Raw genomic sequence first — 20,040 nt, forward strand, 5'->3', positions numbered from 1 at the left:
TCTCGTTGTTGCTGGAGGACTTCTTCTAGGACAGCAGAGCTGTCTCAGGAGATTTGTATGGTGATTTCAAACACTTCAGAAGCAAAGGTTGAATCTGTTACATATTTCTTGTTATTGGTTTTTTATCTTCATGAGCCATCCATAGAAGGATTAACCTTACAGGCAGTATTAGTAGTAGATGGTATTCACTTTTCATTTAAATGTTAATATGCTCATTTATAACATGCTTTATTAAAAAAAAAAAGTGACAAAGGAGAAGCCCGAAATATTCAAAAAACTAAGATGTTCTTAAATTTAACCCTTTTTTCCCACCTACCTTACACACTACATCTCTCTTGTTGTCATCCCAAATTTTTAACAGAGAGGTCTGTGTGCCAGAAATTGTCTTTATATACATATCACTTCGCACATTTTGGAGACTGTGAAAATAGATTTAGCCTGCATGATTATTGTCTGTCATGTTGTGTTTCTGTGTGGCAGCGCATCTGGATGACTCAACTCATTCCGAAGATTAGCTTTATCACAAAAATAACTAACTGGTTGTGCAAGTTGACCGAGTTTTAAGTTGTTCTGAACTTTCCTGTTCCTCCTATACGTGTCCACGTCCGGTTTTGTGGACAGGTGTAACAGTGCCCTCTCCTGGATGCAATAGGGCAGATTTGCTTGCTCCTGTGAAAATAGATCCTGCTGCTGGGAAGCTCTTTTGCCTTACAAAGAGCTCACGGCAGTGCTACTGTGTTGTCCAGTCTTTCTTGTTCAGGAGGAGCTTGTAGGAGTTCTGCCATCAGAAACGCTTGAAACAGGAGAACAGAAATTGTTCTGTGTTCCTGATAGAAAGCGGCGGTATTTGTTCAAGCGCTTTCCAAGCTGTATTTTTCATGTCGTTAGCAGCTTGGATATATAAATATATGTGCCGCGGAATACAGCTGGTGTACTCACTAAACATCAGATTCATCTGATGTCATTCGGCTTGAATTCGTATGTTGCAATTCGCCTGACTTAGTGGAGTTAGATGAGAAATTAATCCAGCTATTGATTTTACATCACAAATATATGGCTTAAACAAAAAGATTTAGCAAAGTTTTCATTAAATAATGCATGTGCAGAAATGTTGGGTAGTTTAATAGTAATGCCCTATCGTTCTTAATGTCTTAAGGGTTTTCATTAGATATTGACAGTACTCCACAGACTTTTCATCAATTTGGTGCCTGGCGTTATCTTCTAAATTAATGTTACATATGAACCTGATTTTTTGGTAGGAAAACTAGATGAAAAAAGCCTCAGTGCTTTTAAGTCTGCCAAGATTTTTTTTCCCTACTTCCTTGTCATCTAGAGGAGTGGTTTTTGACTTGTGATCTGTACACCTTGGGATCCATGGGCTGTTTCTAGTGGGTTCATGAAAGGCACATAAAAAAAGCAGGTTCATCTATGAGATAGTTCTTATAATTGTGCAGGAGGGCCCAAGATTGTTGATATTCTTAGTGGCTGTGCACCTCCTTTGAAAGAATTGGCATGTGCAGATTAACAAATTGATCAGGGGGAACTAAAATCAATTTTTATACAGGAGAAGTTGTGAAGCTATCCTTCCTTCCTATTTTAAAAAGAAGATACTAATCTTGTTGATTGTCTTTCAAAAATGAAAGAAAATTGCAAATACAAAAATACATTTCACAAGTACTGACTATTGATATGGCTATATATAGTCATATAAATATGACTCTTAGTAGTAGTTTTATGAATATTAAAGTAACAATGAAAGAAAGGATTTGGCCAGTAATATAGAGCATATAGTCACAATGCTACATTGCTGGTATGTTGTTTTCCACTCAGAAATATTTGCTACTCTGAGGAAAGTATTTGTAATATCTTAAGCCTTTTGCATTACCATCTAATAATGTAATAACTTACAGTATATTATCAAATCTATGTAACTTTATTTAATTAAATTTGGCCGTCTTCCTTTCATAGATAGGTACAAGGGGTCTTCCAGCTGCCTTAAGAGGGCAGCTGGACGACTTTTCTTGGGCAGCTGGACATCATCTTCTCCTGAAGTCCTTAGGATATGTGACTGAAAAACAATACCCACTGTGTTAATGATCATAGAAATTGAAATCAAATTCTGGCTGATGCACAGAAAACTCCCATTTCATAAATGTCATTGAGACTGAGGTATATAGGACTGTGAAGCTGAAAGCTTGTATTTGATGTTCAGTGCAGTGGTAGCCAGGGAAGTAACTAAATGCAGTGAGCTGAGTGAAAGAGAAGATAAAATAGCAATACTATTTTGGAATGAATGCTTGGGGGTGGAGCTAGGGTCTTTCATTAGGACAGCTGAGGTCAGAGTTATAACTGGAATGTCAAATGATTGTGTAGCATTAGTTGAATGAATATGGGAATCCAGAGTAAATAAAAACCAAAAAAACCCCAGTCTGTTAGAAGGCAAGTAAATGCAGTCACAACAAAACAGCACAGCATTGGAAGTAGACTATGGCTCTTTAATTGCCAAATTTTCATGTTCCTGGAAGTGGAGATAAGCTAATTGCTGGAAAGCTCATTGTGCACAGAGTGGTCCAACTGGCAGCATGTATATCAGATTGGGTCTGCAGGATGCTTCTGCCTGGCTTGTTGCCTTTTCCTTTGAGGAGTCGGAGAACAGTTATTCAGGCACTGTGTGCTACAAGCTCTCCTCCTACATCACTGGTGTGTCCACTAAAGAGGAAGGGATGAGATTGGACACCACCTCTTCCTCTTCCTGTACGTGTCCTGGTGCATAAAGCCATCAATGCAGGCTGCAGTGAAGGATGTTCAAAAAGGGGATCAAGCTCCTGCAGGCAATAGTGTTATACATTACAGAGGCGTCCTAACACAAAAAGCTTTCCAGCGGTAAAAGAATATAAATTAAAGAATCACAGTATAATATAAGAATATATGGAGTAAAATCAGAAATCTGCTAGAAAGAGAAGTCAAACCAGAGGGAGAACATACACCAGTGTATATTACGTTGTCAATTGTTAAAAATCCCTTGAATAATCTCCCTGTATGTCTGGGGCTCTGCAGACGTACCCACTCCTGTGTTTCCTCTGAGTGGTGCAGTAGTTTATCTACAGAAAAGTTGGACTTCTGCCATAATATGGCACCATCTTCAAGTCGTTTTATCTTTTTTTCTTCAGTAGTTTCCTCCAGCTGTAGGGACAGCATCTATATCCAGTTTTGACCTCAGTAGGTTAACACAAAAGTAACCACAAGAACCCATTTCAACACTGAAAATGTACACTCACACTCTGAACATTGAAACAGTTTCCCTTAATCTATGCAGTGTTTTTTGCAAAATTTGTAGGCTGTGAAGTAGGAGCTAAATACTACAGTATTCCTTTTTTACCTTAACAATTTCTGTAAATCTCATTTTTCTTTCTTATACCAAACCACTTGTAGGGTTTACAATAGGTTCAATAGGCTTGACATAACATGACGTGCAGTGAACATCCAGCTGTGGCATACCACATCTAACAGCAAATGTGCACAAGCTAAAACTAGTGCATTAAGATCACATTGATCTTGGCCAGCTTGGAAAGCAGTCATTCCTGGTTCATTTGTCTAAGATCCAAGATGAAAAGTGTGGTTGAATGTGTAACAGTGCCCTGAGTGTAGATCAGGTTCTTTTTCAACAATTTATTTTAGTTCTCTTCGTCCATACAGAGATACTGCCATCTTTTTATGTGATAGAGTACTGATATCCAAGGACTGACTGGCAGAGTTATGCCTTTTGATATACCTCCTCAGCGATGTGTGAGATCTCTTCTCTCTCTCCTCTTGGTAAATAGCGCGTTGGCTTTTTAATGAATGGTTTCTCTTAAATTTCACTTATATATTGAATGCTTATACCAATTGCAAATCAACACATATCCATTTAAAAATAGAATAATTCCAAACTCCTGACCAAAAAAGTTGGCCTCCTTGCTGCTTCTTGGTTAGATGTGCTCAATAATGTGCTGAAAAAACCTTTGGGATCTTATTTTCCTTTTTCTCTCTCATATTTTCTTCTGCAGTAACAATCATCAAATCTCCTGGCTCGCATTTTGTGCCCGTGGTTCTTCTATTAGATGTGGCTTCTTTTATTAGATGTTCACTTGGAAAATGAACAAGGATTCGTTTTTATTTCAAGTTTGTGAGAACTGTAACAGTTGAGGGCTCTGACTCACGGTCAGAGGCAGATTCAGATAGAATGCTGAAATGTCTCTAAACATAAAGAGACAGCGACAAGAGATGTGTTTTTCTTGAGTGGGAGCAATTTACAGCTGAACGTAGTAACGCTAGCTGCTGGTAAGTTTAGCAGTCAGTTTATGGCTGTGAACTACAGTGGCCCAAGAAGCAGTTTAAACTGCTTCTCGTCTTTTCTTTGCAAGAAAGCCACCACAATATGCAGCTGCTATTATGGTTTCTGTCCCAGAGGAAAAACAATTTGTTCAGGGTGTACTAGTGTTGGTTCACTTGGACCACATTTTTAGAGGGGATTTGCCAAGCATTTGCAAAATACTTTCCTGACCCTGACCGTGTAATTATTGATCACAATGAAATTAGTGGAACTTTGTCTCGCTAACTTTCACTGTTACTAAGAAGTTACTGTTCTAATTCTACAGGTCAGATTTTCAGCCTAGTTCAGACAGTATATCCTGCCCAGTCAGTGGTATCATTAACAATTCAGTGGTTCAGATTTTAATCCTCTATTTTAGATTATTTTTTTGCCAGCCTGATCTGGTAAGTGGCACAGTTGACCTGCTTGTATTTCTTAGTAGAAAGTAGTGCTATTGTAGTTATTAATTAATATTCTACTTAAATATGAAATATTCTTCTCTGCTCAATTTCAGTTTTCCTTCTTTCATTTCCTAGTTTGGAGAACTTCATTGGACAGTTGTGATATTGGCAGCATTACAGCAATCCTCTGTGGTCGTTTCCCCTGGACTGTAGCTAACTTATGTCAAAGTCTGTGTTGGTATGTTGATACTACAGGAACAAAAAAACCCTCCATAAAGCCTCTGACCATTTCAGTGGACTTCCTTCTTTCTGCCTAGCCATATTTTTTTGTGAGTCCTGACAGCCTAGGTTGCGATCAGATGATCGCTAAGCTTGTGTCTTTGCATTCCCAGAAACTCTGGCAGTGTAAGTTTGGTTCAATTCTAGTGTGATCACATGACTAAATTTCCATTAAATTAACTTAGGTACACAATATAGTCTTTATGCCAGCTAATTCACAGGCATGCTGCCTAATACCCCAGAGGGCTTTGTGAGATGCCAGCCCGATGGAGTCCTAGGAATTTTTGTGAGCAACTTTTCAAAGGACTTGTCTTCTTTTCCGAAGTTAGATGCCTTTTTCCAAAATCTAATGTTGCTGCCCAAAGGCCACTTATACCTTGCTACTGTTAAGGGTACTTTATAATCTTGGCCTTTCCACTTGCTGGATGCCATTTTCATGCAGATGTCTTACAGGTGGCTCTGTAAAATTTGCAGTAGTTTCTTGCAGATTCCCTAACCTGAGAATAGCATTATCAGTAGATAATGAATTGCATACAGGGAAAAACGAGAGAGAAGAGAAGTTACATTAAGAGAAATTTGCCCCATTTCAACGTCTTTTTTTCGGATCTGATGAAACTGCGTTAATTGTAACTGAAGAATTTCCATTACGTAAAGTGTCTGGATGTGAGCAATGTCTAGTGCCATAAGTCATGCAGCGAAGCTGAGAAGAACAGCAGAGGGAGAATTTCAGAATGGGAGAAGTAATGTTTTTGGGGTTCTGTACTAAGCTATTATTTCTAATATATCTATTATTTGGCAAGCTATCAACATAGAAAAGTTGAAAGCTTGAACCATAATTTGGAATGTGATATCTGCCTGCTGCTTTATGAAGTGTCCAATCCACGCTCCTTTCAGATGACATATCTACAGAATGTCATAGCAAGCTTTGCTCAGCTGCCACCCTTCTCCATTGTACTGGGTTATTGGTGGAAGGAATATTGCCTTTCTCTGTCCTTCAAGCAGAGGGTTTTTTTTTTTTTTTCATAGTTCTAGCCTGGCAGATGCCTGAAAGTGGGCAGCACGCTTCTTTTTAGTGTGCCAAGATCAATGGAGTTACTGTTCTGTCCTTGTTACTAGCTGATCTTGAAGGCCTTTGTTCACAGAGTCATCTACCAGTAGGCCCAGTCATCACTAGTTTCATCATAGTTTGACTGCCTGAAAGGAAACTTGATAGCATGAGTCTGAACACAGCTTCCATATCAGGATCTTGTTTTACTGCTGTATCCTGCACTAAATTGTGAGTGTAAGGGGGAGCAGATGGCTGAAGTCTGGGAGCGGGAAGCTGGGACGGAATCAGTGCCTGCTATGGCTTGTTCATTTGCCCATGGGAACCAGGAGGGCCAAATTCTGAGGGATGCTCTGGCAGAACGTTTTATGCAAAACGCCTAGCTGCTTTATGCATGTGTATGTATATGTGTATATATGTATATATATGTATATGTATCCTTGATGATTTGAAAGCAATAAATAAGCTTTTGTGTTATGTCTCTCTTGTTCTTGATCTCTGCTTTCTGTAGCTCGCATTGCCTGCCTCTCTTCCTTGGTAGTTCACACTCAGAAGTTTCATTCCATGAGGATCACCCTTTCAAAAATGAAGCCTGCATTAGACTTCCCATCTCTCCAAGAATGCTGATGGAAACGTATGTTGAATAGAGAAAAATTACCAGATTTTTCTGGCAACAAGGCAGTGCAAATAATGCAGAATACAATACTGAAAAACAGCTGAGCCAATTACTGGGACCAATTATGTAAAACTATTTAGAGATATGTAGAAATTTGCAATGACAACGTGAGGGGAAGCAACAGAGCAGGGAGCGGGGAGCTGTTTGGTGTGAGTGCTTATATCCCAGCTGGAGGGCTATGGCTGGACAGATAGAGCTGCTTGTATGCCTCCTGAACGGACAAATTCAAGAGATAACAAAATAGGAGTGTGAGTTCCTGAATGGGGCAATGTGAGAAATGAGTGAAAAAGATGTGATGCATACAGTTTTGAGGAGGCTGCATTTGATTCAGAATAAGAGAGGAAGATATGATGGTCCTAGCTGTAAGTGCCTTCAATGCAGACCGCTTTCTTGTAGATTGCTCGGTTCTCATCCCCATCAGCTCGTGCCTCTCCTTTTCACACTCTTTGCAGGTTCGTATTATTTCCCGCAAGGCATCTGAGACTGCCTGGCTATCTCACTTAGTTGTGTCCTGCCAATCCTAGGTTTGCACTACAGTTCTCCAAGGATCACTGTGAAACTCTCTTACCAGTTCCAACCATTCCTCCAGGTATGCTTGTCCTTTTGGCAACAACAGGTCACCATATTTTTGGCTGTTTGGCTTTACCCACAGGCAAGAAAACAGAAGTGTTTAGTGTTCCTGCCCCAGCTTGACAGAAGGGTTCCTCTCCACTACTTGTGGGTTGCCATTGCTCTCCTCTCAGTTCGAGCCAGGACTAGTACAGTAAGCTGTGTCTGCTTGCTTCCAGGATTTCAAAATCTTGGATTCAGTTTCTAAAACAAGGACTAGCCCTAGGTGCGGAGGGGGAGACAGATAAGCAAGGCTGCTTAACGGTGTTGGGAAATTGTCTTTGCTTGCTTCTAGGATAACAGGTTCCCTGATGGTTAGGAGGATGGCTGAGGGAGAGGAGGGAGGGAGGGAGGATGCAGCTACGGTTGATCAGTCTGCTTATGACACCCTCTGAGAAACCGTCATCTTGGATAACCTGCCGTTGGCCCATGTTTAGCCAGGAGAGCCGAAGTACACTTCAAGCCAAAGAAACTCTAGCCAAGTATACCTTGATGGTCCTGATGTTCATGGTTCCTCTTGCACTCTAAACTTCTGAACAGCCTGTCAAGAAACTTGTTCTCCCAGTAAACACTATAGGGATGTAGCTTCATATTTCCAAGTTAACGATCAGCGTTAGCATCCTCAGTGCCTTATTAGAGGTTCAGTTCCCTGGGCTGAGGAAGACAACACAGCACAAGCTGTGCACAGTTTACTTTTTTTGTGATACTCTGGCTTTGCGTCTGTGCGTCTATTCACTTTTCAGTAATTGCTGCTGTTCAGTTTGGCACTGCCTGACACAAGAGAAAGAGCAGAAACGTGGGAAAGGAGAGGCAGGATCCATAACAAGTCAGGACTGTGCGGCACGGCTAGACAAAGACGGCCGGCCTGCGGCCGCTCAGGAAGCAGGACGTTGTGTTCCAGGGCCGGCCCTACAATGGGAGCAGGCAGACTTAGCCTCCCTGCATCTTACAAGGAGATGCGGCTTTGCACACCAACAATGCCTGGAAGTGCAGGGCTGCCAACTGGCAATGCACCCGCGACTTGGCAGAATAACGTAGGCCTGACACCCAATGCCGGAAAAAAAGTTCGGATGAAAACAAATAACATCCCTACAGCCATGAAAGGAGGCTTGAAAGCCCTGTGAGGACAGAAAAGAGTGATGAGAACAGCCAAGGTTGTTTCCATATGTGGGCCACATCAGACCCTGTCTGAGGCAGCCAAACCGCTGTGCCCTGGGAATCTTCTCGGGGCACTTGTGACGCGAGGAGGTACTGGCTTCCCCCCAGCCTCCCTTCCTCACTGTAACTGCAGCATCAACCTCGTTTTCTGCCTTGGAAGAGGTAAGCCACCCCTGGAAATATCGCAGGGCAAGATCATCTTCCCTGTGTAATCCCCACTGCACTACGGCACATCACTGCCCCGCCAGAGGGATTTGGTTCCGTCTTTCCGTAGGGGAGCGAGACGCCCCAGCTCCTCAGCGGCGCACAGGTAACCGTGGCTGGCTGATCATGACAGGCCGCTGACGTTTTCCTTTCTAATTTCATTCCAGAGCTTGCAAACGCACGTTTTGACGGGCACTTTAACTGCACAGGAGGCCTCTGAGTCATGAGGTCCTGAACAAGCTTCAGATCCTTAGCAAGGCTTCGACCTCTCGGTGAGAGACGGGACGGTGCGCTCCCCCGCGCGGCGGGGCGACGCCGGGGCCCCAGGCCGCCCGGCCGGGGCCTTCCCGGCCCCTCCGCGCCTGCGGCCGCGGCCGCGTCGCGACGCGCCAGGCCGCCAAGCAGCTGCATTCCTTGCGCCTTCCTGGCGCGGGCTTCCCGCGGCTTTATTTTAAGGCCGCCGCCTCGCTTGCAAATGACGCCGCCTGTCCCGCTGGGCCGCCGCCGGGTGCGGAGGCAGCGAGGCGGGCGGCGCGGACGGCCGGGCTCGGCGGCGGGCGGAGCGTGTGCGGGGGCGGGAGCCGCGGCCGGGGCTGGGGCCGGGGCCGGGGCCGGGGCTGGAGCCGGGCGGGGCCGGGCCGCCCCGCCGCCGCCGCCGCCGGGAGCCGGCAGATCCGGGTCTCGTGGCGCGGGCTGACGTGTGAGCCGGCCCGGAGCAGCGGGGCAGAGCCGGCGGGGCCGCCTCTGCCAACCGCGGCCGCGCAGCCCTCCGCAGCCCCCCGACGCGGCGGCCAGAGCACGGTGAGCGGGGCCGCGGCGGGGACGGGGGGGAGCGCCGCGGGGGCCGCTGCCCCACCAGGCGGGTTTCCGCGACCTCCCCCTCCCAGCCCCGCCGGCCGCGGAGCGCGGGACCCCCCGGCGCGCTGCGCGGTAGCTCGGAGCCCGTCGGGGTGCGCGGAAACACCCCAGCCCCGCCGCGCCGCTCGTCGCCCTGCAGCTCGCTGCTTTTCCAAACAAGTGAAACGTCGGCACGTTTTCTTTTACGGCTGCCGATTTGATGGGTTTTTTTCCCTTTTTTTGGTGGTTGCTGGGGGGTTTACTGCAAAGTTGCGCTAGCCCTTCTGTCTCGTTGTTGTTGAGGATTTTTTAAAGGAGCTGTGTGCGTGTGTGATACCTCCAGCCAAAAGGTCTTATTTTGCTCCCTTTAAAGCAGCCGGAGCTGACATGCTGACCCCAGTGCCTGTGCCCCCGCGCCGCTCCGCTGTTTGAGAAAGCGTATCCGGCTGGAGTGGGAGAAATCAGGCAATACCGTGTAAAACACGGTCTGGGGCAGAGCAGCGTCACGTGCCCGTTAGTTTGCTGAAGATAGGACTGGTGCCAGGAATGCTTCCTGTGCCTGTTCCCAGGCCTAATTTGCAGCAGATCCCGTCGGGGTGGGGGTGGCTTGGCCGCGGAGGGCGCAGGGGACCCCGGACCGGTGTCCCCCCGCCACCCGGCATGTTCTGCCACCGGCCTCCCTGACAGTTGCGAGGCCTGAAGTGGCCATGGCTCTTGCATGGATGTAGCGTGTGACCTACGCTAAAAACGTTTTTCCCAGAAAAGCCCTGTTTTTCCAGCCGGTCTCCAGTGATTGTCTTTCAGGTTATGGATTTGTGGGTATAGGGACTGTTTGTATCGTGTACTGGCTGGTCGTTCGTGTCTATGTTTATTTATAAGTTTTCAAAACTCATGTCCTGTTTTTAGAGGTGAGAACGTCTAACTTAAAAAAAAATTAACAAAATAAGCTCTTTTTTTTTTTTTTTTATGAATGTGCCTGCTGGGGAAGGTGCATAGCTGCAGTGAGCAGTAGTGGGTTGCTTCTCAGAGCTCTTTGCATGCCTAGCTCTTAAGCGTGCTGTTGACCTTTACTCGTTGTGGTTGCTTTCCAAAAGCAGACATTAGCTCAAAAAAATCCAAAATTAGGAAGAAATCAAAAATCAGATTTTTACTATTTATAGTGACAGAGTAAATCCTTCCTAATCCCACCTAATTCTTTATGTTCTTATGGCCTGTCTAGATGTAAGAAATCGAGCTATTGTTGTTGGTTATTGATTTAAAAATTGACCCTGTCGCTGACAGCGCGGCTTGAAATGGAGGAAGCAATTGACAAAACAAAAGTGACAAAATTGACACAATAACTATTCTAATGGTTCGCAGTACGTCATTCGGTGAAGTTGTGCATGCCCGTTGCTTCCTCTGCCACCGACATGGCTGAGTCTAAGCTCTTTGGTTGGGTTGCCTATTTTTGTAAAATACGAGATTTACAATTCTTGCCTAACTCCAGAGTGGTGTAGAGTCCCGTATGTGAGGTGGTTTAAGGTCCTTGTGTATAAGGTACTAAACAAGTGCAAAGTCATACTGGTTTTATTATTGGTCCACAAAGTTTTGTCTCGTGCGTTTCTCTTTTAAGCAGAGAAGTCCCTGACCCGTGCAGACCAGAATGGCCTATTTTCGAATTCAGATTGTAGTAAAAGCCATCCAGTACTTGTAGCTGGATTGTGCATGGGAGAAACGTGCACGGCCCACTCACGTGGGCTATGTTCTGCACTCCATGTTCTTCCCTGGTTCTAAAGCAGAAATAACCAAAGGCACCTATTGTTAAAGAAGTATAAAAGCAATTTAAAAATCTTACATATAAAAAATAATAATAATGAAAAAAGTTTACATATAAAAGTAATTTTAAAATGTTTTAAGGATTTAATCGTTTTGTAACTATCAATGTGTCTGCCCTCAAAACGTTGGTATCGTGTTAGAGAAAGTTAGTTTCTAACTGACTTCTTGTTTTGTTATTAATTTCTCATTTCCTACTTTCATATACTTAGACTTCAGAATTAGTGATGTGTGAATGTTATTTGCATAACAGATATGCAATAAAACAGAGTGTGTATTCGTGTTTCAGAATTTTCCCCCCTAGATATTTTAGGTACTTGACATACTTTCTTAAAGGCCAAGTTTTGTCTCTGGTGAAGTTCATCATAGCCAAATTGTGCCTGAATATATACAACATCAAGAGTCTTTAGGGATTTGAAGGAGCATATTAAAAGTAGCAAGTCCCTCTCTCTATTCTTACAACTGCATATGAATGGCATAGGTGTGTAGCGCCCTGACAATACCAAATACCAGATTCTTACTCTGTATGTTTTGACCGTTTGTCCAGTTACTTGCCGCAAGAAATACAGAAATATATTTTGGCAGATGCATTTACGCATAGAAAAATTGATACTGCCTACCCGTACGCTGCTTGGGGAAGCACACTGGAGAGCCCATGCGCTTGCTTTGCATTGTCTGGTTACCTATTATTAAACTTGCTTTTAAGCATGCTTTATGTTTTAACTTCCTAGGTGGCAGATGATGAGTACTTTTGGAAGATCCAAAAGCTCCCAAGTCTTCTCTGAGTACAGTGGAAGCTAAGTAAACATTATAAGGTTAGACCACAGAGCCAAGTCTTGCAGTTTTTGTTCATGTTAAAAAAAAAAAAAAAAAGGGCATTGATTTTGCCATAATAGTTCCTTCAACTTACAATGTCGTGACTTTCCAGTAGCCAGCTTCCCAAGGAGCTCTTTTGAAGAAAGGCTCCTCCTTACGTAAGAAATACGCACAGGTGTATGAAAAGGATATGTTTTAGTCTTATTTTTGCTGGACTTTAGCAGTGATACAGTGCAGAAGGGCGGTTCAATCCTGCTCTTTTCATCCTGTCGCCTATTCCATGGTGTTGGCTGAGGCAAGGAAAAGGTCCCTAGTGATGTTTGATGTTGCTCTTCACAAAAGATCTGAAGATGCTCAGAGAGCAGCCTCTGGCATGTTTGGGTTGTTGTACATTTGCATGGTTGTTAATTGAACCAATGTGCTTCAGAAGCTTTAAGTGTCTAGCTGGTATTTTTAGAGATAATGGGACAAATTATTCCCATTTGGTGGGAACAGAGTTATGCTTGATAAAAGTTTTTCTCATTAAGATTAGTTCCTTGTTCTGATTCTGCTGCAGCTTTGCATGCATTAAAAAACATGGTTTTCTGGAGCTAAATATAGTTTCATTCCTACTTTATAAAACTGCTAGACAAATGTCAGACCCGAAGCACTGAGCTCTCCTAGGAAAGAAAAGATTTTATCAAAAAGAACAGAAAAGCCGTACAGAAATGCAGTGCCAACCATTAAGCAATTGCAACTCTTTATTTGTCAGATCTTTGTCAAATACTAGTAACAGAGCCATGATGTTTTTTGTTTAATCCACGTATCTGTTTATATGTTTGTTGTTGGTTAATGATAAAAGCTTTATTTTTAGCAGGGCAGTATTTTCAGAGAACTTGATGAAATATTTTATGTCAGCTTTCATATATAGAGTCAGTTCAGGAAAAAAAGAACTGTCCAAATGAAATTACATGGAAACGCGATGAAAAGTTGGGAGTTACCTCTTTAAATAGTTGGACTGCATCAGATGTGAAACAAAGCTTCCTGGTGTGAGTAGCCCTGCTTTAGCAAGAATTTCTGTGCAAGTGCTTACAGTATCGTCAGGGCCGTGCTGCTTTTCGTATCCAGATGAGATTGCTGGCACCTATCGTTGAGCATCCCTATTTCAAAATAGTGGACAAAGCTTTTATGATAGAGTTCCAGGAAATTCAGGACTATTCTTCTGCATAGACTGTACAAAAAAGACTTTTCTTGAGCCACAGAGGTTGTGGGATGCTTCAGTTTCAAGGTTAAAGTAGAACAAATATGTTTAAAGATTAAAAATATCTTATACTTCCTTACAACAAAACTGTGGGGCCGAAGGTGAGATATGTGTTTCAAAGCAACTAATACTCATCTGATGAAATGTTGCTGTGGATTTTTCTTATGCAAATTGATATAATAGATTTTAAAATCTGTTTCTAGTAGGCGCAGCGGAGACTTGTCTCAGTACCTATAATTTGCATTAGTACTTTCCTTTTGATGAACTAAACTAGTCTGTGAGTCTGGTGAGCAGCTGGATGCTATTCTCAGGTAAAAACAGGGTCATCTTTTACCTAAGCGTATGTAAATAACCAAGTTCAGAAATCCTGTTAATTGCTGCAGGTTCCCTCTGCTATAAGTACTGATTAAAAAATTGATAAGCTCAAACTGTTTTGTGCAGGTATGCTAAAAACCTGATTCAACTTCCACTGAAGTCAAAGACGGGCATCCGCTAGCTTCAGATAAAATTTGGTCTGGCCTAAAGGGTTGGGAGTAGGGCTGCCAGGGAATAGAGCTGCTTTCATCTGAAAATTGAAAATCCTGCTATCTTTCTCAGCATGCTGATACCCCACTAAATCTGTTTGCTCAGTGGCAAGTTATTAGAAACATATGTCGTCCCTGGAGAAAAAAAAAATAATGAAAATATTCCAGAGAATGTCAGTGTAATTTTGTGTTCGTATGTGATTGGAGAAACAGTAAGGAATAGTGTATTTTTTACAGTTTAAAGGATTTAGGTAGGTATTTTGTAATCTAAATAATTGTTCTTTTAATAAACAAGTCGCTTAAAAAAAAAAAAATTTCGTAGCTTATGGTTTAGGGCACTAAAGCTATACTTGCTGGCTCAAGACCACGGAAAACCTTTAGTTTTTATTTGTTTTAAAACTGTATACTTAGCAAAGACATAAGAGATTTTTTTATATTCACTTATTTTTGCAAAGAGATGAAATATCTAAAATTGTCTTAGAAACTTAATGATTTAGCCTCAGGAAAAGTTACTTCAAAGTAATCAGGTATTACAGGTCATCTGACCCACAGTAACTGTCTGGGTGCTCGCAGTTAGCTCATGGGAGTTGTGAAGTGTCTCAACTTAACTTTTTTTTCTGTTAATGTGACTTTCATTAGTCCGTAACTTACAATTCCCATAGGTTAAGCATGTGCGTGGGGACAGTTGCCACATCTCAGCTGCTGTGCAGTAGCTTTGCTACACCGCAATAATTTGCTCATGAGCTCGAGTCCTGAACCTCACTACATTTGTTTTAGACTTTGGATCAACTTTGAACTCCCAAGTTACTTTGGTACGTTTGAACATACTAATCATAATCTTGATTCAAAAATCTTGAAAGCAGAACAGAGGTTTTTTATTACTAGGTTATATAGTTTTATACGAACATGTTATTCTTCAATACTTAATCTTTTAAGGTAAAAGACTTTTTTAGTATTATGAAAACTGAAAGTTAAATACAAAATATTTCTTGGGCTGAGTAATGGGCAGCAAAGGCAGTTTCCGCGTTCTTCAGCCACAGGGGAGGCTCACGGGAGATGCTCACCTCTGCTGTTCTCCGTTTGCAGGGGGTACCCTTTGTTCTTGCTTCCCTGGCAAAGTTTGCTCCCCGGTGCACCAGCTTCTCTTTAAGCTGCAGCCAGTTGTTCAGGAGCAGGGCTGCCTACCCATTGCAATGCAAGCCTTTAGCTCTGCTTGACATGGCACAGCATGGGGGTATGCTCTCAGTGCTGGTGCAGAAGAGCTTTCAGCAGGGTTTCAGATTCAATGCGCCTCGCTTCCAGCAACAGTGCATCAGTCATACAGCTGGAGGGGCACTGAATTTAGGGGGCCAGCAGTTGTTGCTGGGGAATGGGAAGAGGAATGTCAGCAGAAGCAGTGGGCAGGCTGTAGTGCTGGAGAAACTAACCAAAAGCAGGAGAGTAGGCAGTTTTGCTTGGGAGCTGGCTCTTCTAGTTACCACTGAAGCAGAAAATCCCATTAATGGCCATGGGAGTTCTTGCCTTACTGAAGACCACAGGAGACGGCTCCTGTTTGCTCTGTTAACTGGTTGGAACGCAGTAGGTTAGTAATTTTACAGTGGACAGCTTGCATTTCTGCATTAACATCTATCAGGCAAAGTGATTAAATATCCATTAGTAATTCAGTATAGTAGAAGTAATGTCATTGCCCTGGACCATTGTCACGGTCTCCTATGTTAGAAATAAATGTTAAAGTGAAGCTGAAGCATTTACTTAGCAGAAAGAGAGTATTATTCTTGGACAATGTTCTGTTCAGTTGACATATTCTCTTAGTTAGCTTTCATCTTCCAAGAGATTTCTTTCAGAAAAATGTCATCATTTTGACAAAAGGGTGACCAAATGCTGACAGTTGGAATTTGGCGATAGCATTCTGTATCAAATATTAGTAAATTAATTCTAAAATAGCTGGACTGCTTTTTTTGGTCCGTGACTGGATGTAGATAATTGGCTCCCTTTCAAGTGTTTTGCCCAGAAGAAATATTAAACCACCTGCATGGGAATGAGCAAATAGCTTTTTAAATCTTGTTGGGCCTTACGTGGCTTCCTTCGGGAATTCGGTTTTGATCACTGACAGCAGCCTTAAAGTCTGAAATCTTTCTCTCTCATGTACTGGGAACTGCCCCTAAAAAGGCCAGCTAGCTATGACTGGAGCAGTGGGGGTTGTAATGTATGGATTCGTGTCCTCTGAGAGTTATGCTTAACACTGACAAACCTTAATTACACCAAAAGAAGCATCTGTATCATCTTCACTATTTCTCTGATGTGCTAGTCTGTGTTTAAAAAAAATGCACCTCAGCATACTTGCAGCCTTGGTTAGCATTGTGTCATGCCCACTACCTGCCGAATAGCAAATAGTATTGTTGCTACCAGGCTCCTACTAGATCCTGCCACCCTTAAAATCAGTGTGAATTTTGTGCATACTTCAGTGAGAGAATTGTGATGTTTGGCTGTGAAAGGGCTTTGTCTATATTATAGGCCTTAAGGTCTCATGCTGTGGCTCTTGCTTCATTGCTCTAGGTGTTAAGCACTGTTGGCGGGGAGTTGCCAGAAGAATTTTTTTTTTAACCGACTCAGAGCAAGTCCAGATGGACTGATAGGGGTAAAAATGATACTGGCCTTATCTATGCTCACAGTGTTGAGGTGGTGACGCAGTACTGGACTCGAGCTGTGGGAGCAAGAGGTGTACTAGTGCTACAGCAATCTTGTGAGACCATTAGAAAAATATCAGTGAAGATGCTTAGCACTGTCTTCCCAATTCTGAGCCTGTCCTTGCTCAAAAGCTCCTTCCCTAGTTTGAGCACGTCACTATGGTATCCTTCAGTGGCTGGATCAGCGTCTCTTTGGTTTTGCTCCTAATTTTAAGGAGTCGTTTTATTGTAAATTAGCATTTGTGAGAAGCACCAGATGAATGACTTGGGAAAATTAATTCATAATTTACCTACCTATCAAGTGATTTCTGAGAGAGTAGCAAAGTGACCTGTTAGTATACCTGAAGTGCGATTTGGTTAGGTAAATAGTCCTCTCACAGAGCTCCTTCTGGTCTTGCTGTCTCTGCTGAAACCAACAAGAACAGCACCAGTTTCGTAAGTCTGTGGGTATGGTTAAGCACCGACTTCTCGATGAGGAAAGGAGCTAGCTTAGCTTAATTTGAATTGGAAAGTTCATCTCAGATCTTCTTAATTATCTTGAGAAAAGTTGCAGTGCAAAAATAAACTTGCCAACTGATCAGTCTGTGGCAGGAGGTCCGGGGAGACACACTTCTGCTTTCAAATACAAAATCAGCTTCTTTCCCCCACTAGAATTCTAAGTCGGGAGAGAGAATTGCTTTATACTCTGAAAGCATTGCTGTGTCTAGGAGTCATCTTTGGGCTTTGTATCAGCCATCAAAATCATTGCAGCACTTGTCACTAGAAAAGCTAAATGGATGATTTGAACTGGGACAATTAGTTGGAGAAAGCTGTAATTGGAGCCACACTTCCCCGTGGCAGCGCTCCTCCTGGCAGGACCCACATTTACATCCTGCTGTTCTGCTTTTGTAGCCCAGTCAGCCAGTTGGTTTCCTTTGTACTGAAAACTCGACTTAATGCCCAGGAGTAGGCCTGGTAGAAAAGATCATGAATAGTCCTCTAGAGATCTGTGACCTTCCAGGGCACTACATCGTGGTCCAGAGAAGTCAGTGGGAGTGCTAGTATTTGTTCCTGTGGAAGTAGGATTGAGCTGTAAGTGTGGAAGAGTGGATGGGAGAGAGCTTCTGTTGCATTGTTAATGAAAGGGATTAAAAATTACCATTATAAGAAAGCCGAGTATAATGTTGCAGTGTTTCAGACTTAAGTTCTGCAAGATAATATGTACTTGAACCATTTAGATTACAATAGTAGGGTAAAACAGATCACTGGAATGTTTTAATTAGTATCAATTTGTCTATAAGATTCTTCTTTTTTTACAGATCCTATTTTTAGCCTTGTTTGAACTGAGGAAGTTGCTTTGTAAAATAACTCTTAAGATCGTCAAGTTTATTTTAGCCAGTTCTATAACCTCAGCAGTTTAGCCGCTCTTGGATGAAAAGGTACAGACCATCTGAGACCATCTGCACTGGATAGTTATGCCATGGTTTGACCAGACCCTTATCTTCTGGATTAATTTTGATTTATTATCGCAATGCAGTTTTAAGCCCTTGCCTACTGCATTAGGAATATGCATCTATGAACTTAAATTTATTTGTTTTAAAGCCCTTTGCTTACATTTCTTTTTATTTCCTGCCTTATTTCTGTAGATTTTTTTATGATGTCTCTTTTCTATTCAACTAAAAACTCTTTTCTTTTCTTGTACTTTCCTACAGTCTCATCCTGTGTATAAATATCCCTTCTTTACTTTTTTTTTTTAATGGCTGTCTCATAATTTCTGGCTTGTTCCTCCCTTTACTTTACTCCTGTGATAGGAAATGTGCTACAGTTCTGGTGAAAGTAATGGTAAAGCTAGCAATTCCAAGAAAAAAAAAAAAAAACAACCTTTGCAGGTGAAAGCCAGTCCTGTCTGCACATACCTCTGATTGGATTATTTAAGAGAGAAACCCCAAATCCACACCTATTATTTTTCCATTCTGTGCTCTAACCCAATCTGAAGATAAATTCGATGCAGAAATCAATGGATAAAATTCCGTGGCCCATATTACTTGCAGAGTTTAGTTGTGCCACTGAAATAACAAGCAGTTAAATAATAGACTAGTTAGAGTTAGATGTAGGTAGTTCATCAAAAGACTAGCAAAACAAGTAAGATTTTGTGGGAAGGTGGATGTACCTGAAGTAGAAATATTAGCGAAGATGACAGTCAGGAGGAAAATGAATTATAGAACAAATATACAGAATAGGTTTAGATAGATTCACTGGATTTGAATGTTTAGACTCTTCTCTGTTGGTTGGTCGCTAGCAAGCAATATTACAGCATTGCCCTGATAAAGATACCTTTATGTATTATTTTACTTATACCTAATTGGTGTTGAATTGGACTTTGTGTAACTGAGAGGAATTGAGTAAGTCTAGTCCATAGAAGAGGCAAGATTAGAAGCAGGTTTTGAAGCAATCCCTTGTACCAGAAGGTGAACCGTTGCATTTTGAAGTGGCCAGTAATGAGTCAACTGAGGTGCTGGTTGCCCCTGGAGTGCTAGTGGTAGCCAGTAGGACAGAGTGGCTGGAAGAGGAAAGAGGTCCTTGAAAAAGTAGCGAAGGGGAGCTTTAGGAGAGGGTGATCACAGCAGTCGCTTCTGGCTTTAACTAAAGCCAGATTTCCTCCCTGTAGTTTGATGGGCACTATCGTCACGCTCATGTCACTGTGTTTGGTAGTTTATCCCGGGCAGAGCTTCGTGTGCAGCATTGCAAGGGAGTTACACTGCACGAGGTCGGTGCACAGGACTTTATAGGTGCTGGAAGAGTATACTTGGAAGTTGTTTGGAGATGGGTAGGATTATACAGAAGAACCAGATTTGGGGAGTGCTGTGAAGAAAATAATTGCAGAAGGGGTAAGGTGCTGTAAAGAAACATGGTTTTACAAAGACTGCTTAAATGCAGGTGAGGAGGCAAGAAGAGAACGAACTTTATGGATTCTTCAGGAGATCGTGGAAAAGTATAGGAGAAGAGGGTTTCTGCCTGTGACAGGAGGACCAACATGAACTTTTTGTCTCTGGGGCAGTGAATTGTTCATGTTTCATGTGTGTTTTAGCTCTTCATCGATTTTCAGAATGCCTCCAAGAGCCAAAGCGAATTACTTGCTTTGCTTCTAAATTTTTTTTTTAAATTTTTTACATCTCTTCATTTGTTCTGCTGTACTTCTCTAAAACTAAGTTCAGAAGCAAAATTAACCCTATTGTTTGTTAGAAATATTTGACAGTTGTGCTTTGAAATGTTGCAATTGCCTGAAAAGCAATAGGGAGGAGCCAAATAGGAGGCCTTTTGCTTCTCTTTTAAGTAATGTGGAAAGATTCTGTTACTCATCTGCTGTATTGTGAGGTATTTTGACCCAAAGGACTTCTAACCTTCAATCTGCAAAGAAATGG

At 42.4% G+C, this 20,040-nt stretch overlaps 1 protein-coding gene across 4 annotated transcripts in view; it reads left to right on the plus strand.

Annotated features, from left to right (window-relative positions):
• Positions 1-8,499: 8,499 nt before the first annotated feature.
• SMIM14 (small integral membrane protein 14) overlaps positions 8,500-20,040 on the plus strand; it is a 41,077-nt gene continuing 29,536 nt past the window's right edge. Inside the window, exons 1-2 of one of the 4 annotated variants that reach the window (XM_068943126.1) lie at positions 9,337-9,524; positions 12,104-12,187. The gene's annotated coding sequence lies outside the window, so the exon portion shown is untranslated. Of the gene's footprint in view, positions 8,682-8,895; positions 8,996-9,336; positions 9,525-12,103; positions 12,188-20,040 lie in introns of those variants that run through there. The other 3 variants (XM_068943128.1, XM_068943127.1, XM_068943129.1) reach the window with 3 other exon arrangements.

This window comes from Struthio camelus, chromosome 4 (genome assembly GCF_040807025.1).
Source record: "Struthio camelus isolate bStrCam1 chromosome 4, bStrCam1.hap1, whole genome shotgun sequence".
Classification (NCBI taxonomy): domain Eukaryota; kingdom Metazoa; phylum Chordata; class Aves; order Struthioniformes; family Struthionidae; genus Struthio; species Struthio camelus.